This window comes from Coregonus lavaretus (assembly GCF_964263955.1).
Source record: "Coregonus lavaretus genome assembly, chromosome: 36".
In the NCBI taxonomy this organism is placed as follows: Eukaryota; Metazoa; Chordata; class Actinopteri; order Salmoniformes; family Salmonidae; genus Coregonus; species Coregonus lavaretus.
Genome location: NC_140023.1, coordinates 2,484,355 through 2,507,436, shown reverse-complemented (window position 1 = coordinate 2,507,436; position 23,082 = coordinate 2,484,355). Strand labels below are relative to the sequence as shown.

The following is a 23,082-nucleotide window of genomic DNA, read 5'->3' as shown; positions in this document are numbered from 1 at the left end:
TAGCATCTCTCTCCATTGAATACAGGTGGTTGACGTCAACAATCCTCATCGAATATTCAAAAAAAAAGATGAGAATAATGAGATGTATCATCCAAACCAAAGAAAGGATATGCGGGAGCTAGACAGCCCGCAGAGCCGCTTTGTGGACAACGACTGCGGTCGCTAGGGCGGAGAGACATGTATTTGGTCAGTATAGTTGTTCACGCGAGTATCTGCCCTCTCATTGGCTAGAATGGTCCCACCTGATTTGGCCTCCTCCGGAGTATCTTCCATTTTTGAATAAAAAAAATTCCCATTGTTAGAGCGGCCACTAGACTAGCGTACCACTACTTCCTTCACTATGGAGTGGAGTTTAGCCCGCTACGACTAGACTAGAATAACTGGTCAATATAATGGACAATCTGTGATACATTCAGGGTCAGTGGCTGATACGGGGCAGCAGGTAGCTTAGTGGGTAAGAGCGTTGTGCCAGTAACCGAAAGGTCGCTGGTTCTAATCCCCGAGCCGACTAGGTGAAAAATCTGTCGATGTGCCCTTAAGCAAGTCACTTAACCCTAATTGCTTGTGTAAGTCGCTCTGGATAAGAGCGTCTGCTAAATGACTAAAATGTAAAAAAAAAAAATAATGATACACTGTAGCCTGGTTTTATAGACTAGAGGTAACATAGTAAATGTAAATCCAGGACACTCAAATTAGTATGATATGTTACATTTGGTATGGTTACTTAAGGCAAAAACGAAAGTAGGTTGGGTGGGTGTTTGGTTGGTTGGGTAGGCATATAACACCAATGTCTTTGGTTGGTTGGGTAGGCATAAAACACCAATGTATTTGGTTGGTTGGGTAGGCATATAACACCAATGTCTAGTAACCCAAAGGCTGGGAGTTCAAATCTCATCACGGACCATTTTAGCTAATTAGCAACTTTTCAACTACTTAGCATGTTAGCTAACATTAACCATAAACAGTACCGGCACCCAAAATGAGTACCGGCCCCAATTTCAGTCCAAGTCAAGCAGTTCCGATTATCAATATTGACAATGTATGTACAGCCACTTAAACTTGTGTATTTCTGTGTATAGTTTAGTCGGATAGTTCCCCCTTAGCCATGTTTTTAATACAGGCAGCATTACTAAAACATAAGCCAATAAACGCTCTGGTGAAGGCATGTCTATGCTCTGCAGCCATGGATGATACCACCACAAGTTCAGGAACAAGCCTGCATTAAATGAACACCTGCCCTCTTAGGAGTGACTGGCCGACTGTTACTCCTCCGTGGCGGCTGAGTTACGACGAACAGCTCCAGCTGAAACAGAAGCACCAGAAAAGGATCCTACTACAGCTCTCAGCTCAGCTCTTATGGGGAGATTCGAACCAACATAAGGCCTTGACACCATCTCCGTCCCCACCCAGGAGGACCAGCTTCTCTCTGCTGCCTATCTTATCATCACCTGTCAGGGAAGGCTACCGCAAAACAAGTCTTCACTTCTCAGTCAACCGTGGGATGGATGGCAACCCTAAGATGGTGGGATTCTACGTGGCCACGGGCAAGGCGGGCAACATCGTATGTGTGAATGGGGACCACCTCCTCAACATGCCAGAGACACAAGCTTGTGGCCAGGTGCTCCCAGGACTTCCTCCACCTCACCCCTGGGGCCCTGTCTGCTGTTCCATAACGGAGGCCACTGGAGGGAGGTAGGATAGGATAGGACAGCCTTTCTCAACCAACTTCACAGGGCCCACCAGTCATTCCATATATTTGATGTATCCTAACACCAGCACAACTGATTCAAATCAAATGAACACTGGTGACGTTCCTGCCTGATCTCACAACGCTTCGATAGGTGTTTAACATATCAGCTAACTACATCATATGATATAGCAATCTGATGACCGACTGTGCAGTCAATGATGTGGCACACAACCATTGGTTGATGCAATGCAACCGCTGTGTTCAAGAGCATCAAAGCTGTGATGGCCGTGTTCGACATTGCAGCCGACTTTGTAGGCGAGTCAAGACTGCTTGATCTACAAATCACCTTGCATCATAAATAACAACCCAATATTATTTGTAGATCAGTCAGTCAGTCAGTCACAATTTACCCATGATACATCACGGTTTTGATGCTCTCGAACACAGCCATAGTCTGCAATGTAGTCAGGCAGGAATGCCACAATTGGTTGAGTTCCTGCCTGACTATATGAGCAGGCCTTGCATTGCATCAACAAATGGTTGCACACTACGTCATCGGCTGTGCAGTCGGGCATCAGATAGCTATGTCATGTGATATGGTTAGATGATATGTTAAATACCTATCCAGACGTTGTAAGATCTGGCATGCGTAACGTAGTCGGGCAGGAACTCAACTCAACCGTGTCCAAGGGGTTTCCACTAGATATCACAGCCACAAAGTCAAAATTGGCTATATCGTAAAAATGTGCTTTTTGGTCTTAAGTTAGGGCTAGGCATAAGGTAGTGTGGTTAGGGTTAGATTAAAAATAATATTTGAATAAGAGAAATTGTAGAAATAGGCATGGTTTATGACTTTGTGACTGTGGTAACTACTGACAACAGTGTTCAAGGCCCATAAGTCCTCCCTGGTGGAGTACTTCACCAAGGGGCCTGGTGCCATCTGCCAGCTAGACTCCCTGTACTTCCAGGAGAGTTCCATGACCCCCTGCAGCCATGAGGAATCCCCCTACCAGCTGCTGCATGTCCTGCCACACATACACCAGGAGATGATGAATACAATACAATGCAATACTATACACAATACATTAACATACACAGTGTAAAAAAGGCTACGGTAAGAGAATGGTATAGTTTCATTTGGTGACTTTTTACCTTAAAGGGATAGTTCACCCAAATTACAAAACGATATATATAAGCAGTCTATGAAGGTATGACAGCAATACACGCTTTGGTTTTATTTACCTGGCCACTGTTTCCAAATGCAAACTTTTTAGCTTTTGTGGCACAAATCCAATGCAAGTCAATGGTACCGATATTCACATTTTTCACACTTCATGTCCAAATCATCTGTAAGTAACTTCACAGAGCTACACAATCCATTTTATACACTTTATGATGATTTGGACATGAAGGCCGAAAAATGCTAATATCAATACCATTGACTTCCATTGGATTGGAAATTAGTATTTGGAAACAGTAGCCAGGTAAACAAAACCAAATCATGGATCGCTGTCATACCTTGTCCATAGACTGCTTACAGGTTAAGGAAACAATACATAATTTAGTAGTTTGGGTAAACTATCCCTTTAAGTTGCCCTTATATACCTATGAAAATTCACAGTAATAACTGTAGAACAACATTGTTTTAACATGTAGTTACATAGTAATTGCTTTGTAACTACATGGGGATAGTTTAGCAATGTAGGTTATTGTGGAATCAATTTATCATACACCAAGTTCCGCATCTAATCAGACACCTTCTTCCAGGTGAAACAAGGGGCACACTCCTTGACGTGTTCTGTGGAACGAGGGCCATTGGACAAGGTCATCGGGATAGAACTCATCCAGCAGTCCGTGGTGGACGCCAGGCACAACGCAGCCCTCAACCAGATCCAGAACTGTGAGTTCCTCCCGGGGAAAGCAGAGGTGGTCCTTCCAGGGCTCATGGAGGTCCTGGGCTATTCCTCAGACAGCAGCCCCCTCACAACTGTGGTGAACCCTGCCCTGCCCGGGCCGGGCCTCATTATCGTGTGATCCGGGCTCTAAGCAATCCCTCATCTATCCGCAGGCTGCTCTATGGGTCAATATCACCATAAGGTGCCTTTGAGACTTCCCCATTTCCCCCCAAAAAAGCTGAGATTTTCCATTGAACTTCATATTCATTGTATTAAGTATATGTTATGCTGTTAGAAATGCATATTGGTCAAGCTCCCACACTTTTTATAAATTAACTGCAAGCAGACAATTTACATGCAAACAGCAAAATATGTCCACCCTGTCATGGACAATTTCAAAGCAGAATAAATACATTGTAATTACATAGTGATTATAAAACGTACATTTTCAGAAAACTATTTAGTCACTTTCTCAACAATATATTTTAGTTTATGGGAAAAGTATTTGGATAATAATGAAATTATGGCAAACTGTTTGTTTCTCTATAAAATCTGCGAGAGTTGCACTTTCTTTTCTAAATAAAATCTAAAAAAAAAGATATCTGGTCAAACTTTCAAACAATACTATTTGGCCCTCATTTGTTTATAAAGGAATCACACAAAAGATTTTGCTAACTTGTGAAAATAATTTGTTTATTTTCATAGAACATGAAAATAACAGGGTGGACAGTGACATGACAGGGTGGACCCTGGGCATGACAGGGTGGACACGTTGTGAAATGTCATTGAATGGCCTCATAAATGCAAGGAACAATGCAAGAAAATGATGTAAAAAATGCCTTTTCCCATGTAGGGGGAAATTACAAGTTGAACAGACTGTTTTTGATCCACTCTACCTGCATGCAGCCACTGAATAAAGATGCCCAAAATGAGACATTAATGTGGCCTTCTAGCGTTAAACTCTGTACATCATTCTGCACAGTGAAAGTCAAACATTCAACTGTAGAACAAGAAGAAAAATGTTTTTTAAGTGGAGAACAGTTGATTTGAAAAAACAGAATATTACAGAAAGATCACTTGGACGCATCTCCAAACAGTCTCTCCCTTTCTGCAGAGACATGGCTCAGTTCTGCAGTTGCTGTTCCACATACTTCCATGCAGACACTTCAATCTGTACAGAGCGCTTGTTCAGAGCCTGTGGTTCTGGTATTAGGCAAAGTACCAACAGATGTCGTCCCGAAGACTTGGCCATTTGAACTTGTTTATGCCATGGCGTTGCATACACTTAACTTTCACACTGTGCCCTTCTGCATCCATGATGATACCTGGGTATGCTTCATTGTCAAAATTAACGACGCACCACTCTCCAATGTGCTTTACCTCAATCATTTCTGGTCTCCTAGGATTATCTGGTGTCTTTCCACATGCTGGGGACTTGTCAGATGAAACAGGAACATTAGCTAGAGTGACCTCTTGAAGGTTAAAGCAGGGGCAGTCCAAAACACCTTCCTCCCTTTTACACAGACATGAAATGTCTCTGTATTTCATTTGGCCGGGTGTCAGACTGATAGCTTGGTGGATTCTCATAGTGCCTTTTATGGCAGCTATTGCAGGTACCTCAGGCTTTGATTCAATATCCCTCTCTGGGACGAAGAACAGCTCGACAGATGTGTCCAGGCTTTTCAGCTTGTTATACAAGCTCTGGGCATCAGGAATGTCTCCTCCATGGGCTACAATCCGGTCTGCTGACCTCTTGAGGGCCCCACCCACACCGTCTGGTGCCCCCTTCCCATGATTAGCCTCAAATAAATTCCACGTTATTTCTTTGAAGCCATACTTGTAGGGTTCCGTTGAGAGGTAGAAGAAATTTCCCTTTTGTCGATACTGCGTTGCAGGCCCATCGCTGAAAAAATGAAGTGTGCTGACTTGAGGGTGTCGTTCTCTCACTACCTTCAGAACTGGATCAAGGTGGGCCCAGATGGCCACAGGGTCGTGTCTTCTGGAGGGTGATATGGAGCAGAAGGTGTGTGGTGCTTGTTCACCAGTGGTGTAGAGCACTCCAGTGTGCAGACTGGCCTGCTTGTGTGAGCCTCCAAAATGCACAAATTGTATTTCTTCGCTGTACTTACATGAGTAATTTTCGCTAAAATCTATATGCAAGAGGGACTCATTGTGCTTCAGACTCCTCCTGAGCTCCCTGTAGGCATCAAACTGCCATTTAATGTTGAAGACATGGCTCCTAAAATGGAGAAGCATCTCCTGGAAATCTGTGTTAAGCCAATGATCTAACCTGGAGGGCCCTGGCTCATGCTGATTTTCAGGAGTTTCAGCAGGGGAGTTGGGTGGTGTCTCTGACTGTAGCAAAGCACTGGCCCTGTTTCTGGCTCTGGCTTGACTTTTTGCCTCTCTCCATTTCTTTCTTTTTGCCCTCTTCTCTCTCTCACTGAGCTCATTGACACCCTTCTTCTTTCCAGTCTCTCTGTCTTTTTTCCATTTGACCCTTTCTTTCTCAAGGTACTTTCTTCTTCTGTCTGGGTCAGCATCACGACGTTCCCGATATCTCCTTGCTATCTCAGCTCCTTTTGATCTCATTCCTTGAAAAAGACGATTCAAAATGTTCCCTTACACACTTTAATTGGCAGTCCCGGTAAACTAGGCTTGCATTATCAAACTAGGTTTGCTGATACCGATATCGCCAAAAAAATTGTCCATATTGTCCATTCTTACTATGTATAGCATGTACTGTTATAAAATGTGTGTAATAGCTGTTGTAATATGTGTAACATTATCAGTATGTGGCCTAAACTATGCACATGTTCTTCCTGTCATGAACCATGTCCACCCTGTCATGGAAGGCTTGCTGACAGGGTGGACAATGACAGGGTGGACATTTTTGGCTAATGTTAGCATTTAATGAGCACATGGTGGACCTTCACTTAGCAACATACTACAGTTAGCAAGCTGACTGTGTACTGTTTTACAAATATATTTCAAAGTTCTGATAGAAAAACCTATCAATTGATATTTCACTATGACAGAGTGGACATGTTAAGCTTGACAACATCCAACTACACGCATAATATGATGAAAATTATGAAACATAAGTGTAAATACTTACTCTGCAACTAGACACTGCTTCAGCCTTCATTGAAGAAAGATAAAATGCTCGTAGTGATGTCACTGAAAACATCAGTGGGTTTCTTAAAGGGGCAGTTACCCCATAATGACAGGGTGGACAGCAATTTCAGGGACACATGCAAAATGGTCAATATGATTATGAAAATACAATATACATGATCAAAATTACTTGTTTTATCAAATAACTTATTGTGGACAGTAAAACCATGTAAATTTTTTTTGGATTTAGTATCATTTAACCACTTATTACACACACTGTAGTTAGCAGAGCAGTGTGTGGGACATGCCAAAATCACGTACATCCAATGAAAAAAATGTAATAAAATGAAGGAAACACTTTTTTAGAGACTTATCATTCTACTGATATGTGTGCAAATGTTTGGCCACTTATAATAAGACCTCAGACTTTCATTATTCTGCTACATTTTCATGATGACTGAGTGAGTCTGATGAGGACACCAAAGGCACCTCATAGTGATATTGACTCCTATATCTCCTGTAAACCCGAAGGAGAGGCCATGAGGAACTTCAGGGAGCTGTGCTGCAGAAGCTGACAGGGGAGGCGTTCAGGCCGACTGTAGCTGTGCATGTGGATATGTTCCCTCACACACCACACTGCAAACTGTTGCTGGTCTTTGAAGGATAGTTCATTACCACCACTACAAGTTACACTACAACTGAAGCAAGCACACACATTTTCTTTAGAAAATGTACCTTTTCTAACTCTTATACTTTGTGAATGTTGTCCTCTGGATTGTGTGATGACTACAGAGATAAAATAGTCAAATCAGTGGAAATTCAATTCCAAAATCCTCTCAAAAAGGAAAGTGATCATTACTTAAAAATACAAACGCTGAGAGCTTTTCAATGTCATGTAGAATATTTAAATCAAAATTGTACGTTATTCAGAGGCAGATACTGCATTGTGAGGGGTTGTGTCTCTATATTCTACAGCAGGATTGAATCAAAACATTTTCTGCCTTGTGAATGGATCATTCATTTATTCATTTCATTTATGTCATTTAGCAGACGCTCTTATCCAGAGCGACTTACAGTTAGTGAGTACATTACATTTTATTTTATTCTTACTGGCCCCCCGTGGGAATCGAACCCACAACCCTGGCGTTGCAAACGCCATGCTCTACCAACTGAGCTACATCCCTGCCGGCCATTCCCTCCCCTACCCTGGACGACGCTGGGCCAATTGTGCGCCGCCCCATGGGTCTCCCGGTCGCGGCCGGATACGACAGAGCCTGGATTCGAACCAGGATCTCTAGTGGCACAGCTAGCACTGCGATGCAGTGCCTTAGACCACTGCGCCACTCGGGAGACTTCAAAAGTAGGAAATGGGTGGAGAGCAGGGGGAAGTGTGTTTGGAGTCGCTTGCTCACAAAACGCTGGAGTAGATTCTCCGCTATCTTCCCCTCTTCTGTGTTTGAATGAGGCACATGCTGTACTCCATCTGTTATGTCATGTAACACGCCTGAACTGCGTAGGCGTAAACTCCATATATGTACACTAGGTGGTGCTATAGTGTCAACTATAAACTTCCACTGTGTAGTCTTGAGTTAACCGTTTTACGTTATTGCTGACATAAAAGACAGGAGGAACCCTTAAACTGAATCACCGTTAGGGTGAAATCTACAGGATTTGATCAGTTCTCCCTTCTAAAAACCCATGGTTTGTATAAAAAAACTAAGAACAAAATACATTATGGACATACTCTGTGGCCAGTTAATTAGGTTCACCCATCTAGTACCGGGTTGGACTCCCCTTTGCCTCCAGAACAGCCTGAATTCTTCTTGGTATGGATTGTACAAGGTGTCGGAAACGTTCCACAGGGATGTTGGTCCATGCTGATGCGATGACATCACGTAGTTGCTGCAGATTGGACGGCGGTACATTCATGCTGCGAACAGCCCGTTCCATCTCATCCCAAATATGCTCTATTGAGTTTGGTCAGCAACAATGTTCAGATACACTGTGGCCTTCAATCGTTGCTCAATTGGCATGAAGGGACCTAACCTGTCCCCTCACCAGTACACTACCGCCACCAGCCTGTACTGTTGACACCAGGCAGGCTGGGTCCATGGACTCATGCTGCTCATGCCAAATCCTGACTGCCATCACCATGACACAACAGGAACTGGGATTTGTCGGATCAGGCAATGTTTTTCCTCTCCTCAAGTACAACTTATAAAGTTTAGCATACATACATGTGTCACAAATAATCTCAAAGCATTTCTCATACTCTATCAATGATGTATAAACATACATAGTGGGAATTCTCCCTACAGTGGGAATGGTTATCTCACTCTTTATACACCATTTATAGAATATGGCATATGCATATAGATACTTTTTTTTGGTCAAAGCAGCTGTTAAATGGTTAATTCTGTGGACTCCTAGGAGGCTTAGGTTTATGACTAGAGTGGAATTTAAATAAAATAGAATCACAAGTCAGGTGTATTCATTATGCTTTAAAAGTTGAATCCACATTCAAAACTTGGTTTGAAGTACTAAAAGGACAAAACAAGATACTTGAGGCAAAGGGCATTTCAATATAGCCTTTTCTCATGTTTTATGACTTACAATCAACACTGTCCAGGACATAGCTTAGTTGAAAATGTGTACAAAAAAGCAGACCTCATTAGATGTCTTTTCAATGACACAACTAAGCATTTCAGACTTCAAATAAGTAGGTGCACCTTGCTCCACTGACACTAGCTATTGTGAGGCTCTAGAAAAATTAATAAGGATAGGGGGAAAAAAGTCTAGACTATGTTGACAAATGTTATTTCGCTAACAAATATATTATATGTATAATATTGTAATTCAAATCAAATCAAATTTTATTTGTCACATGCGCCGGTGTAGACCTTACAGTGAAATGCTTACTTACAAGCCCTTAACCAACAATGCAGTGTTAAGTAAAAAATAACAAATAATTAAAGAGTAGCAGTAAAATAACAGTAGCGAGGCTATATACAGGGGGTACCGGTACAGAGTCAATGTGCGGGGGCACAGGTTAGTCGAGGTAATTGAGGTAATATGTACATGTAGGTAGAGTTAAAGTGACTGCATAGATAATAAACAGAGAGTAGCAGCAGTGTAAAAGAGGTGGGGGGGGGGGGGGGGGGGAATGCAAATAGTCCGGGTAGCCATTTGATTAGCTGTTCAGGAGTCATGGCTTGGGAGTAGAATCAGTTAAGAAGCCTTTTGGACCTAGACTTGGCGCTCGGTAGCAGAGAGAACAGTCTATGACTAGGGTGGCTAGAGTCTTTGACAATTTTGAGGGCCTTCCTCTGACACCACCTGGTATAGAGGTCCTGGATGGCAGGAAGCTTGGCCCCAGTGATGTACTTAATTCACATGAACATTCAAGTATCAATTTAGTTAAACATATTTTTCAAAAAGTGATTAGCTCAATTGATAACGACAGAGTCACATATTACTTCCCAAGCAAAGTCAATTTTTGCTTTGCTTTGACTCCTCGACTTTAGAAGGTCGTAGCTCAGCCTCAGAATGTCACCATAGAGACAAACCAAATATATCCCCACGTGCATCAGAATCCCGCCTTTCTCGTAAAAGTTACAGCTTGTTTCTAGCCTAAAGCATTGCAGAGTGTTGTTTAGGATAATTTTTTTCCCCATTCAAAATCTGAAACTAAAAAGGGTATGGTTTTTGCCCTTTTCTTTAACAAGGGGTATGGCATACACCCACATACCGCCTCAGTTCGAGCCCTGGTTTTAAGGTACTGGTTCACTGTAGTTCACTGACAGTCTAGTTCACTGACTTATTGCACTCAATGTGCAAACAATGTTTCAAATATACAGCAGGAAAAAAAACTGTTTGAGCTAGCGAGGTTACACTCTATGTGTTGTAATGTGTTGCAACAATTGTCCCTTGGCTTGCCTAACAACGGGGTGTTATTTCTCTCCCCACAAGAGGTCAGAGGGATGATGTCACGCCAGACCTAGACCACAGGACCTGCTGACCAGTAGGCCTAGTCACAGACTGGCCACTAAGCCAGGAGATACAGTGGGGAGAACAAGTATTTGATACACTGCCGATTTTGCAGGTTTTCCTACTTACAAAGCATGTAGAGGTCTGTCATTTTTATCATAGGTACACTTCAACTGTGAGAGACGGAATCTAAAACAAAAATCCAGAAAATCACATTGTATAATTTTTAAGTAATTAATTTGCATTCTATTGCATGACATAAGTATTTGATACATCAGAAAAGCAGAACTTAATATTTGGTACAGAAACCTTTGTTTGCAATTACAGAGATCATACGTTTCCTGTAGGTCTTGACCAGGTTTGCACAAACTGCAGCAGGGATTTTGGCCCACTCCTCCATACAGACCTTCTCCAGATCCTTCAGGTTTCGGGGCTGTCGCTGGGCAATATGGACTTTCAGCTCCCTCCAAAGATTTTCTATTGGGTTCAGGTCTGGAGACTGGCTAGGCCACTCCAGGACCTTGAGATGCTTCTTACGGAGCCACTCCTTAGTTGCCCTGGCTGTGTGTTTCGGGTCGTTGTCATGCTGGAAGACCCAGCCACGACTCATCTTCAATGCTCTTACTGAGGGAAGGAGGTTGTTGGCCAAGATCTCGCGATACATGGCCCCATCCATCCTCCCCTCAATACGGTGCAGTCGTCCTGTCCCCTTTGCAGAAAAGCATCCCCAAAGAATGATGTTTCCACCTCCATGCTTCACGGTTGAGATGGTGTTCTTGGGGTTGTACTCATCCTTCTTCTTCCTCCAAACACGGCAAGTGGAGTTTAGACCAAAAAGCTATTTTTGTCTCATCAGACCACATGACCTTCTCCCATTCCTCCTCTGGATCATCCAGATGGTCATTGGCAAACTTCAGACAGGCCTGGACATGCGCTGGCTTGAGCAGGGGGACCTTGCGTGCGCTGCAGGATTTTAATCCATGACGGCGTAGTGTGTTACTAATGGTTTTCTTTGAGACTGTGGTCCCAGCTCTCTTCAGGTCATTGACCAGGTCCTGCCGTGTAGTTCTGGGCTGATCCCTCACCTTCCTCATGATCATTGATGCCCCACGAGGTGAGATCTTGCATGGAGCCCCAGACCGAGGGTGATTGACCGTCATCTTGAACTTCTTCCATTTTCTAATAATTGCGCCAGCAGTTGTTGCCTTCTCACCAAGCTGCTTGCTTATTGTCCTATAGACCATCCCAGCCTTGTGCAGGTCTACAATTGTATCCCTGATGTCCTTACACAGCTCTCTGGTCTTGGCCATTGTGGAGAGGTTGGAGTCTGTTTGATTGAGTGTGTGGACAGGTGTCTTTTATATAGGTAACGAGTTCAAACAGGTGCAGTTAATACAGGTAATGAGTGGAGAACAGGAGGGCTTCTTAAAGAAAAACTAACAGGTCTGTGAGAGCCGGAATTATTACTGGTTGGTAGGTGATCAAATACTTATGTCATGCAATAAAATGCAAATTAATTACTTAAAAATCATACAATGTGATTTTCCAGATTTTTGTTTTAGATTCCGTCTCTCACAGTTGAAGTGTACCTATGATAAAAATTACAGACCTCTACATGCTTTGTAAGTAGGAAAACCTGCAAAATCGGCAGTGTATCAAATACTTGTTCTCCCCACTGTACGTAACCTGGTCCCAGATCTTGTGACAATGACCATATTAGTTGGCAAACCAGCATTTGAGTTGCCAAGACAGCACAAACTGATCTGGGACCAGGCTAGTAGAATAGTGCCAGGTTGGCTAGACAGATGACCACATAGTCAAATTTAGTTGAGAAAGAGATAAATGCATTCCAGGGTGTCAAGATGAGTTGGCATGTTTTGTTTATCTTTATTGCATGTGTCCCAGTCAGTGCCACTTTATGGTATGTATTACAGGGGGAGTTACCCAGTTCTTTGCTTATCTAGATTTGCATCAAACAGTTCTAGAATGTTCTCTGATATATCAGTCAACATCACATCTTAGAGTAGGAGTGCTGATCTAGAATCAGTTTAGCCTTTTATGTCAGGGGTATTCAACAAGGGGTACGCGAAAATGTATATAATGTATTTTTATGAAAATTGCTAGCACCAACAGAATAAATGAATTTTGAATAACATACAGTAGAAAATATTATATATTTTTTTCGAGTGATGTAAACTTTATTTCTGAACTCCTAATATTGAGCAATTACACTAATTGGAGCCAATTACACTCACTGGAGTATCTGACATAGCCTATTCTTTTTCAAAGCATATCAGTCAATAGGCTAGCAGACAATAGGCTATCAGTCAATAGGCTAGCAGACAATAGGCTATCAGTCAATAGGCTATCAGTCAATAGGCTAGCAGTCAATAGGCTAGCAGACTTGGACATTTTTGCCAACACATCGCTAACCTTTGTTTAAAGGTCCAATGCAGCAGTTTTTATGTCAATATCAAATAATTTCTGGGTAACAGTTAAGTACCTTTGATTTGTTTTTAAAAAAGCAACAAAAATAGCTTCTTGGCAAAGAGCAATTTCTCAAGCAAGATTTTTGCTAGGACTGTCTGGGAGTGGTCTGAGTGGGGAGGGGAAAACTGAAAACTAGCTGTTATTGGCAGAGAGGTTTGGAACTCTCTTTCTTACTGGTCTATTAACTAATGTACTGCATGGTGATGTCACCATGGAAGGCCAAAACTCCATCCCACCAAAACAGGCTGAAATTCCAGGTGGTCTTTTCAAACAGTGCTAACACTAAAAGGGCATTATCATAATTTTCCCAATTTCATAGTATAGTGTGGAAACATATGCTGTATAAAACAGGAAAAACACATCTGGGCCTTTAACCAGCTAAACAGGTGCTCTGATGCCTTGCTAACTGGTTGAATGCGGCACGTGTATAACTACACGTCTAGTACGTGAACACGGCATTAGCGGAAATGTTTTGGAGTTACCTTTCTAACTAATAGGCTATATTAGAGTTTACACTTCCTCTTCCAATTATAACGTGGGGAGGTCAAAATAATGAAAAACTAATCTATTCATTTTAAAATGTTGATTACTTCTCCGTGCCATTATCATTCACATGATAAGACAAGACGTGCACATTGGAAGTCCCTGGGTTGCCGGTTTGACTGCCCTGTTATAGGTTACAAAGATATCAGAAAATGTTGACTTGAGTGGGAATATCCAATGTTTTAAATTAAACTGTCAATCTTTCATAGGAAACCTATTGAAATCCTATAAATATAGATAATAAAATATTAATTCCCATTCAAGTTGGCATTCGGTAAAAAAAATGACCTTTTTTTTTTATACACATTTTTTTCTAGAAATAATGAAATAGTTTGACAACCCTATTTGTAAACTTTCAAATGATATCAAAACCAACCGAATGATATCAAACCCAACAGTCTCATGGTAGGGTGGGGAATGCAACATGGTTAAAAGCCAACCAGAAAATATCAGGTAAAAAATAAACCAGAAAATAGCAGGTTAAAAGCCAACCAGAAAACATCAGGTTAAAAACCAACCAGAAAATATCAGGTTAAAATCCAACCAAGAGTGTAAATTCCATGTACAACATATAATTTGGGGTGTGCTTGTATTTGTTCAATTACACACATATTTGTTTTACATATCCCAACTCCCCCTGAGACACCCGCAGGGAGTGGGGTTACAGCCAGGGTTAAGTGCTTTGCTCAAAGGCACAGCAACAGATTTTTCCCCTTGTCGGCTCTGGGATTTAAACCAGCAACCTTTCGGTTACTGGCCCAATGCTCTTACCTTGAGGCTACCTGCAGACAATATATGATGTGTGGTGTGCTGTGTCTATCCTACTTGTGCAATAGAGAGTATATTATCCAAACATATACTGTACTTTATAGGATATTCAAGCCTATCTTGAAGGCCTTATTCTGACAGTCCGAACTGACCAGTCAAAAGTTATGTTTACTTTATGAAATTAGAGAATGCATGCTTCTGCCTACGAAGTTGTGACGTGTAAGATTGGTTGGCTCACGGCAGTTTTGAAGACTTGTCATGTTCCAACAGGTAAAATATGGCACGTGATTATAATTTTGTGTTTGATAATTTTAAGGATCCAGTTTTGGCAAAATATTAGGTTAAAGTTCAACCAGCAGGGAAAATCCATGTATGACGATTGTGCTCTGTGCAATACAGAACCATATACTATGTATTTACAACTCTTCAGTAGTGATATGAGATTTGTATCTGCAGTGTAGCTGCACCAAGTAAACTGTATAAAGTTGATTGACTCATGCCATGAGTCAACCAACCTGATTGGCGGAGGTAGCCTCATGGTTAGAGAAGCGGTCCGGTAACTGGAGGCTTGCCAGTTTCAATCCCCAAGCTAACTGGGGGGAAATCTGCAGGGAATGAGACGGTAGCCGGAGGTTTACCGGCTTCAACATCCTGTATGCTACCTACCGCCGTTGTGCCCTAGAGCAAGGCTCTTTTCTCCAGCAGCCCTTAATTGTGCTACTGCTGTGTGTGTTAAGTGTCAGGTTGGGTACTATTACAGCAACAAATACAGGATTTCTATCCATATGGACCAATAAATCAAGTATTCTAGCATTGCAATGACAGTCTTAAAGGCTTTAACAGGAAGCCTAAAATATGGTGTTCTTGATCCTTCCAATGAATTGGAATTTGAAAATACTAGGTCAAAGTTCAACCAGGTGGAAAACTCCATGTATGACTGGTTGTGCTCTACTTGTGCAATATGGAAAATATATTTTATGCATCCATATACTTTTATTTCTGTTCTTTTGAAGCAATGAAATAAGATCTTTATCTGTAGTGCACTGCAGTCTAAACTCTATACGGTTGGTTGACTCATTGGAGTATTGAGGTCGGGTTTCAACAGGTAAAATATGGGGCGTTATTGTGGTGTGTTTGTTTGATCCTGAACACGTTGATATATGAGTCATTTCATTCATAATATCCCTATTATATAAACATGAGTCTAGGCTATAGGATAAGCAATATTATTACAGCAAATAGGCTATTGAGGATTCAAGTGATTCATGAGAGTCGAATATATATATTTTTGAATATGTGAGATTCTACTCATAGTTATTATGTAATCATTATTCTATAAACATGACATGAGGCTAACATTACAGCTTGACTAACATTATGGCAGCAGTAGGCTACCTCTAACACTCTGCTTCAAGGGATTCAGGAGAGTAAAAAAAAAGGTTACATGTTAAATATGTATAATACAGTATATATTCATAGTTATCGTACTCATATCATATTACCTGCAATATTATATTAGTAGGTCCATGCTCATTATTGACTTATGTCATTCTTGAAGGCTTGTCATGTTCCAACAGGTTAAATATGGCACGTTTTTACGGTGTGTTTGCGTAACACCTGAGCCTTGCTGCCTGATCATGTGTTTAAACATAAAAATGAAAATATGGCACACTGCTGTTCATGCTACAAGGAGATTTTATTGATACGTTTCGACCTTAGGTCATGGATGCCTGATGGAGACCTAAGGGTCGAAACGTATCAATAAAATGGCATGGGAGCAGGAACAGCAGTGTACGGCGTTTTACCTTTAATTTTTCATGAGTTCACCTATAACTCCAGCATCTGCAAAATGTACCTGGATGTGCGCATATTATTCAGCTTTTGAAACATGAGTCCTCTCATTCATAATGTCCTTGTTATATAAATATGAGTCTGGTCTACAGGATGAGTCATATTTTCATTATGCAAAAGCATACCTTCGTGGTCCTCTGTAGCTCAGCTGGTAGAGCACGGCGCTTGTAACGCCAAGGTAGTGGGTTCGATCCCCGGGACCACCCATACACAAAAAAATTTATGCACGCATGACTGTAAGTCGCTTTGGATAAAAACGTCTGCTAAATGGCATATTATTATTATTATTTATTTATTCAGCTTATTCAGGAGAGTCAAAGGAAAGGGTTACATTTTAAGTAAATAGTATGTTGAAAATGTACAGTGGGATCCGAAATTATTGGCACATTGACAAAGATGAGCAAAAAAGACTGTATAAAATAAATATATATTGTATGCTAAAAAAAAAGAATTATAGTATTTTATACTAATGCAATTGCTCAGAGAAAGAGACTTTGTTGAGCAAGTAATATTAATAAATAAACAAAAAGAGCGGGGTCAAAATTATTGGCACGCCTGTTTTCAATACCTTTCAATCTCACTTTGCGAGGATAACGGCACTGAGCCTTTTTCTAAAAGGTTTTATGAGTTTGGAGAACACATTGGGAGGGATCTTTAGACCATTCCTGCATACAGAATCTTTTCAGATCCTTGATATCCTTCGTCTGCGCTTATGGACTGCAGTTTCAACTCAAACCACAGGTTTTCTATGAGCTTCATGAGACTGAGATGGCCATTGCAAAATGTTGATTTGTGCTCAATTAACCATTTCTTTGTAGATAGCGAAATAGCCCTATAACATCAAAGATCGAGCACCTGATTTTTCAGTGGGTATGGGATTATTTTCTTCCATACCTACTGCAAAATCTGGTGGTGGATCTTTTATGTTATGGGGCTATTTTGCTTCCACTAGTCCTGGGGCCCTTGTTAAGGTCAACGGCATCATGAAGTACCAGGACATTTTAGCCCAAAACTTGGTTGCTTCTGCCAGGAGGCTGAAACATGGCCGCATGTGGATCTTTCAGCAAGACAATAACCCCAAGCACACATCAAAATTCACAAAGACATTGTTCAGGGAGGTGATCAATAACCCCATGGTCACTCTGACAGAGCTCTAGAGTTCCTCTGCGGAGATAGGAGAACCTTCCAGAAGGACCACCATCTCTGCAGAACTCCACCAATCAGGCCTTTATGGTAGAGTGGCCAGACGGAAGCCACTCCTCAGCACGACAGCCCGCTTGGAGTTTGCCAAAAGGCACCTAAAGACTCTCAGACCTTGAGAAATAAGATTCTCTGGTCTGATGAAACCAAGATTGAACTCTTTGGCCTGAATGCCAAGCGTCACACCTGGAGGAAACCTGGCACCATCCCTACGGTGAAGCATGGTGGTGGCAGCATCATGCTGTGGGGATGTTTTTCAGCGGCAGGGACTGGAAGACTAGTCAGGATCGAGGCAAAGATGAACGGAGGAAAGTACAAAGAGATCCTTGATGAAAACCTGCCCCAGAGCGCTCAGGACCTCAGACTGGGGCGAAGGTTCACCTTCCAACAGGACAATGACCCTAAGCACACAGTCAAGACAATGCAGGAGTGGCTTCGGGACAAGTCTCTGAATGTCCTTGAGTGGCCCAGCCAGAGCCCAGACTTGAACCCGATCTAACATCTTTGGAGAGACCTGTAAATAGCTGTGCAGCGACACTCCCCATCGAACCTGACAGAGCTTGAGAGGATCTGCAGAGAAGAATGGGAGAAACTCCCCAAATACAGGTGTGCCAAGCTTGTAGCATCATACCCAAGAAGACTCGAGGCTGTAATTGCTGCCAAAGGTGCTTCAACAAAGTACTGAGTAAAGGGTCTGAATACTTATGTAAATGTGATATGTTTTTTTTAAAATCTTTAATCAATTAGCAAAAAAAAACAAAAAAACATGTTTTTGCTTTGTCATTATGGGGTACTGTGTGTAGATTGATGAGGGGGGAAAAAACAATTTAATAAAAAACAATTTAATACATTTTAGAATAAGGCTGAAACCTACCAAAATGTGGAAAAAGTCAAGCAGTCTGAATACTTTCTGAAGGTACTGTAGATACAGACACAACGAGGGATGTTTGCCAAATGAACCACATTTACAGTTATAACATTTACATTTACATTTACGTCATTTAGCAGACGCTCTTATCCAGAGCGACTTACAAATTGGTGCATTCACCTTATAGCCAGTGGGATAACCACTTTACAATATGTTTTTTTTGTTTTTTCTTTCTTTGGGGTAGGGTAAGGGGGGGGTAGAAGGATTACTTTATACTATTCCAGGTATTCCTGAAAGAGGTGGGGTTTCAAGTGTCTCTGGAAGGTGGTGAGTGACTCCGCTGTCCTGGCGTCGTGAGGGAGCTTGTTCCACCATTGGGGTGCCAGAGCAGCGAACAGTTTTTACTGGGCTGAGCGGGAACTGTGCTTCCGCAGAGGTAGGGGGGCCAGCAGGCCAGAGGTGGATGAACGCAATGCCCTCGTTTGGGTGTAGGGACTGATGAGAGCCTGAAGGTACGGAGGTGCCGTTCCCCTCACAGCTCCGTAGGCAAGCACCATGGTCTTGTAGCAGATGCGAGCTTCAACTGGAAGCAGGTGGAGTGTGCGGAGGAGCAGGGTGACGTGAGAGAACTTGGGAAGGTTGAACACCAGACGGGCTGCGGCATTCTGGATGAGTTGTAGGGGTTTAATGGCACAGGCAGGGAGCCCAGCCAACAGCGAGTTGCAGTAATCCAGACGGGAGATGACAAGTGCCTGGATTAGGACCTGTGCCGCTTCCTGTGTAAGGCAGGGTCGTACTCTCCGAATGTTGTAGAACATGAACCTACAGGATCGGGTCACCGCCTTGATGTTAGCGGAGAGAAAACAGGGTGTTGTCCAGGGTCACGCCAAGGCTCTTTGCACTCTGGGAGGAGGACATAACGGAGTTGTCAACCGTGATGGCGAGATCATGGAACGGGCAGTCCTTCCTCGGGAGGAAGAGCAGCTCCGTCTTGCCGAGGTTCAGCTTGAGGTGGTGATCTGTCATCCACACTGATATGTCTGCCAGACATGCAGAGATGCGATTCGCCACCTGGTTATCAGAAGGGGGAAAAGAGAAGATGAGTTGTGTGTCGTCTGTGTAGCAATGATAGGAGAGGCCATGTGAGGATATGACAGAGCCAAGTGACTTGGTGTATAGCGAGAATAGGAGAGGGCCTAGAACTGAGCCCTGGGGGACACCAGTGGTGAGAGCACGTGGTGCGGAGACAGATTCTCGCCACGCCACTTGGTAGGAGTGACCGGTCAGGTAGGACGCAATCCAAGAGTGAGCCGCGTCGGAGATGCCCAACTCGGAGAGGGTGGAGAGGAGGATCTGATGGTTCACAGTATCAAAGGCAGCAGACAGGTCTAGAAGGACAAGAGCAGAGGAGAGAGAGTTAGCTTTAGCAGTGCGGAGAGCCTCCGTGACACAGAGAAGAGCAGTCTCAGTTGAATGACCAGTCTTGAAGCCTGACTGGTTTGGATCAAGAAGGTCATTCTGAGAGAGATAGCAAGAGAGTTGGCTAAAGACGACACGCTCAAGAGTTTTGGAGAGAAAAGAAAGAAGGGATACTGGTCTGTAGTTGTTGACATCGGAGGGATCGAGTGTAGGTTTTTTGAGAAGGGGTGCAACTCTCGCTCTCTTGAAGACGGAAGGGACATAGCCAGCGGTCAAGGATGAGTTGATGAGCGAGGTGAGGTAAGGGAGAAGGTCACCGGAGATGGTCTGGAGAAGAGAGGAGGGGATAGGGTCAAGCGGGCAGGTTGTTGGGCGGCCGGCCGTCACAAGTCGCAAGATTTCATCTGGAGAGAGAGGGGAGAAAGAAGTCAAAGCATAGGGTAGGGCAGTGTGAGCAGGACCAGCAGTGTCATTTGACTTAACAAACGAGGACATTTGACTTAACAAACCTTATTTTCAAAATGGTTGACGAAGTCATCCACAGAGAGGGAAGGGGGGGGAGAAGGATTCAGCAGGGAGGAGAAGGTGGCAAAGAGCTTCCTAGGGTTAGAGGCAGATGCTTGGAATTTAGAGTGGTAGAAAGTGGCTTTAGCAGCAGAAACAGAGGAAGAAAATGTAGAGAGGAGGGAGTGAAAAGATGCCAGGTCCGCAGGGAGTCTAGTTTTCCTTCATTTCCGCTCGGCTTCCCGGAGCCCTGTTCTGTGAGCTCGCAATGAGTCGTCAAGCCACGGAGCAGGAGGGGAGGACCGAGCCGGCCGGGAGGATAGGGGACATAGAGAGTCAAAGGATGCAGATAGGGAGGAGAGGAGGGTTGAGGAGGCAGAATCAGGAGATTGGAGGGAGAAGGATTGAGCAGAGGGAAGAGATGATAGGATGGAAGAGGAGAGAGTAGCGGGAGAGAGAGAGCGAAGGTTGTGACGGCGCATTACCATCTGAGTAGGGGCAGAGTGAGTAGTGTTGGAGGAGAGCGAGAGAGAAAAGGATACAAAGTAGTGGTCGGAGACATGGAGGGGAGTTGCAGTGAGATTAGTAGAAGAACAGTATCTAGTAAAGATGAGGTCAAGCGTATTGCCTGCCTTGTGAGTAGGGGGGGACGGTGAGAGGGTGAGGTCAAAAGAGGAGAGGAATGGAAAGAAGGAGGCAGAGAGAAATGAGTCAAAGGTAGACGTAGGGAGGTTAAAGTCACCCAGAACTGTGAGGGGTGAGCCATCCTCAGGAAAGGAACTTATCAAGGCGTCAAGCTCATTGATGAACTCTCCAAGGGAACCTGGAGGGCGATACATGACAAGGATGTTAAGCTTGAATGGGCTAGTGACTGTGACAGCATGGAATTCAAATGAGGAGATAGACAGATGGGGCAGGGGAAAAAGAGAGAATGTCCACTTGGGAGAGATGAGGATTCCTGTGCCACCACTCCGCTGAACAGATGCTCTCGGGGTATGCGAGAACACATGGTCAGACGAGGAGAGAGCAGTGGGAGTAGCAGTGTTTTCAGTGGTAATCCATGTTTCCGTCAGCGCCAAGAAGTCGAGGGACTGGAGGGTAGCATAGGCTGAGATGAACTCTGCCTTGTTGGCCACAGAACGGCAGTTCCAGAGGCTGCCGGAGACCTGCAACTCCACGTGGGTCGTGCGTGCAGGGACCACCAGGTTAGAGAGGTAGCAGCCACGCGGTGTGAGGCGTTTGTATAGCCTGTGTGGAGAGGAGAGAACAGGGATAGACAGAGGCATAGTTGACAGGCTACAGAAAATGGCTACAATGATGCAAAGGAGATCGGAATGAAATTAACTAAACATCTGGGAATGCGAGCGAGCGGGGCCTCCCTCACTTACGTTTCACTGAAACACCCAAATATAACTCTCCCAACTTCCACCTCAGAAACTATAATTGTTGTAAACTACAATGGTTCAATGTTTTCTAGGAATAGAATTACAAAAACACTATTCCTTGTGTTTCAATGTGTAGGATATGCAAAACATTATAGTCAATTTTTTTATGAGTTTTTGGCTACTTTCCTAAAATAATAATTGTCCACCTCACGGTTCAGCTGTCAGAGATTTAAGCACTAAATGTATCAGGGCTTGTGTGACGAGTACTGAGCATACGAAGAGGTAGGACGCAGACGCAGGAATCAACAATGTAAAGGTTTACTTAACACTAAGCAAGAGAACAACAAAGAGTGAGTACACGACACGACCCTAACAATCACACACAACACAACACTGAACAGTCCAGGGCTACATAGGGGTGGTGATGAGATGATGAGGTGCAGGTGCGCTGGAAGTGATTATGGTGCGTTGGGTTTCCATTCCGGTGTTGCCGAGGTGGTGTGCTCAGACCGGTGGCTCAGTAGACCGGCGAATCAGAGCGCCGGAGGGGAGCAACGGGAGGAGACGTGACACATTGCATGCATAAACCTATAGGCTTAGGTGTCCACTGTATGATATTAATATTTTATAAATATATACTGTATATATATAGCCTATATAAAGGAAGAGAAACATAGCCCTAACCCCAGACAGATAGATAGAGATATGCCGGTGGCATGCTACGTCATCGACATGTATTTCTTTATGTCAGATGGCTACTATGTCTGCTATACAGATATAAACGTACAGAAGGAGGCATATTAGTAAATTTTCTATCAGAATATTTTGTATAAAGATAAGCATTATATTGTTAGGTTATAGGAGTAACTCTGGTAGGCCTAAGACTTCCTCACCTCAAGTTCAACTGTCGGAGTCAGTTGGAGTGCCGGGGTGCACTGCCTTCATATCATAGGCCTACAGTAGCTAAAGCTTAATAATAGCCACAAATGTTTCTAAACTTTATTAGGGTAATATCAAAGTAAGTCAAGCCATTGTTTATAGGGAAAATATCAGCAAAAGAGCAAACGTAAACCAGGGAAAAAACGCACTATCCTCCCCTATGCCCCCCAAAAACCCACAACCCTCCCCAAAACAAAACAAAAATGATTTGACAACCTCCCCTATTTTGGACCACCCCTCCCCAAAATAAATGTTGATCTGTCCCTAAGATCACTCTCAATGTGTTCTCCAATCTCATAAAACATTTTAGAAAAAGGCTCAGTGCTGTTATCATCGCAAGGTTAGGTATTGAATGGTATTGAAAACGGGTGCCAATAATTTTGACCCCTATCTGCCAATAATTTCATACCCCACTGTATTTAAGAT

The 23,082-nt window shown here is 43.1% G+C and overlaps 1 pseudogene across 1 annotated transcript; it reads left to right on the top strand.

Annotated features, from left to right (window-relative positions):
• The first annotated feature begins 1,105 nt into the window (after positions 1-1,105).
• Positions 1,106-7,369, top strand: LOC311110504 (tRNA (uracil-5-)-methyltransferase homolog B-like; annotated as a pseudogene). Its single transcript has 6 exons — positions 1,106-1,692; positions 1,957-2,005; positions 2,573-2,755; positions 3,444-3,770; positions 5,481-5,553; positions 7,188-7,369. The product of its transcript is annotated as a tRNA (uracil-5-)-methyltransferase homolog B-like (transcript).
• Positions 7,370-23,082: the final 15,713 nt, after the last annotated feature.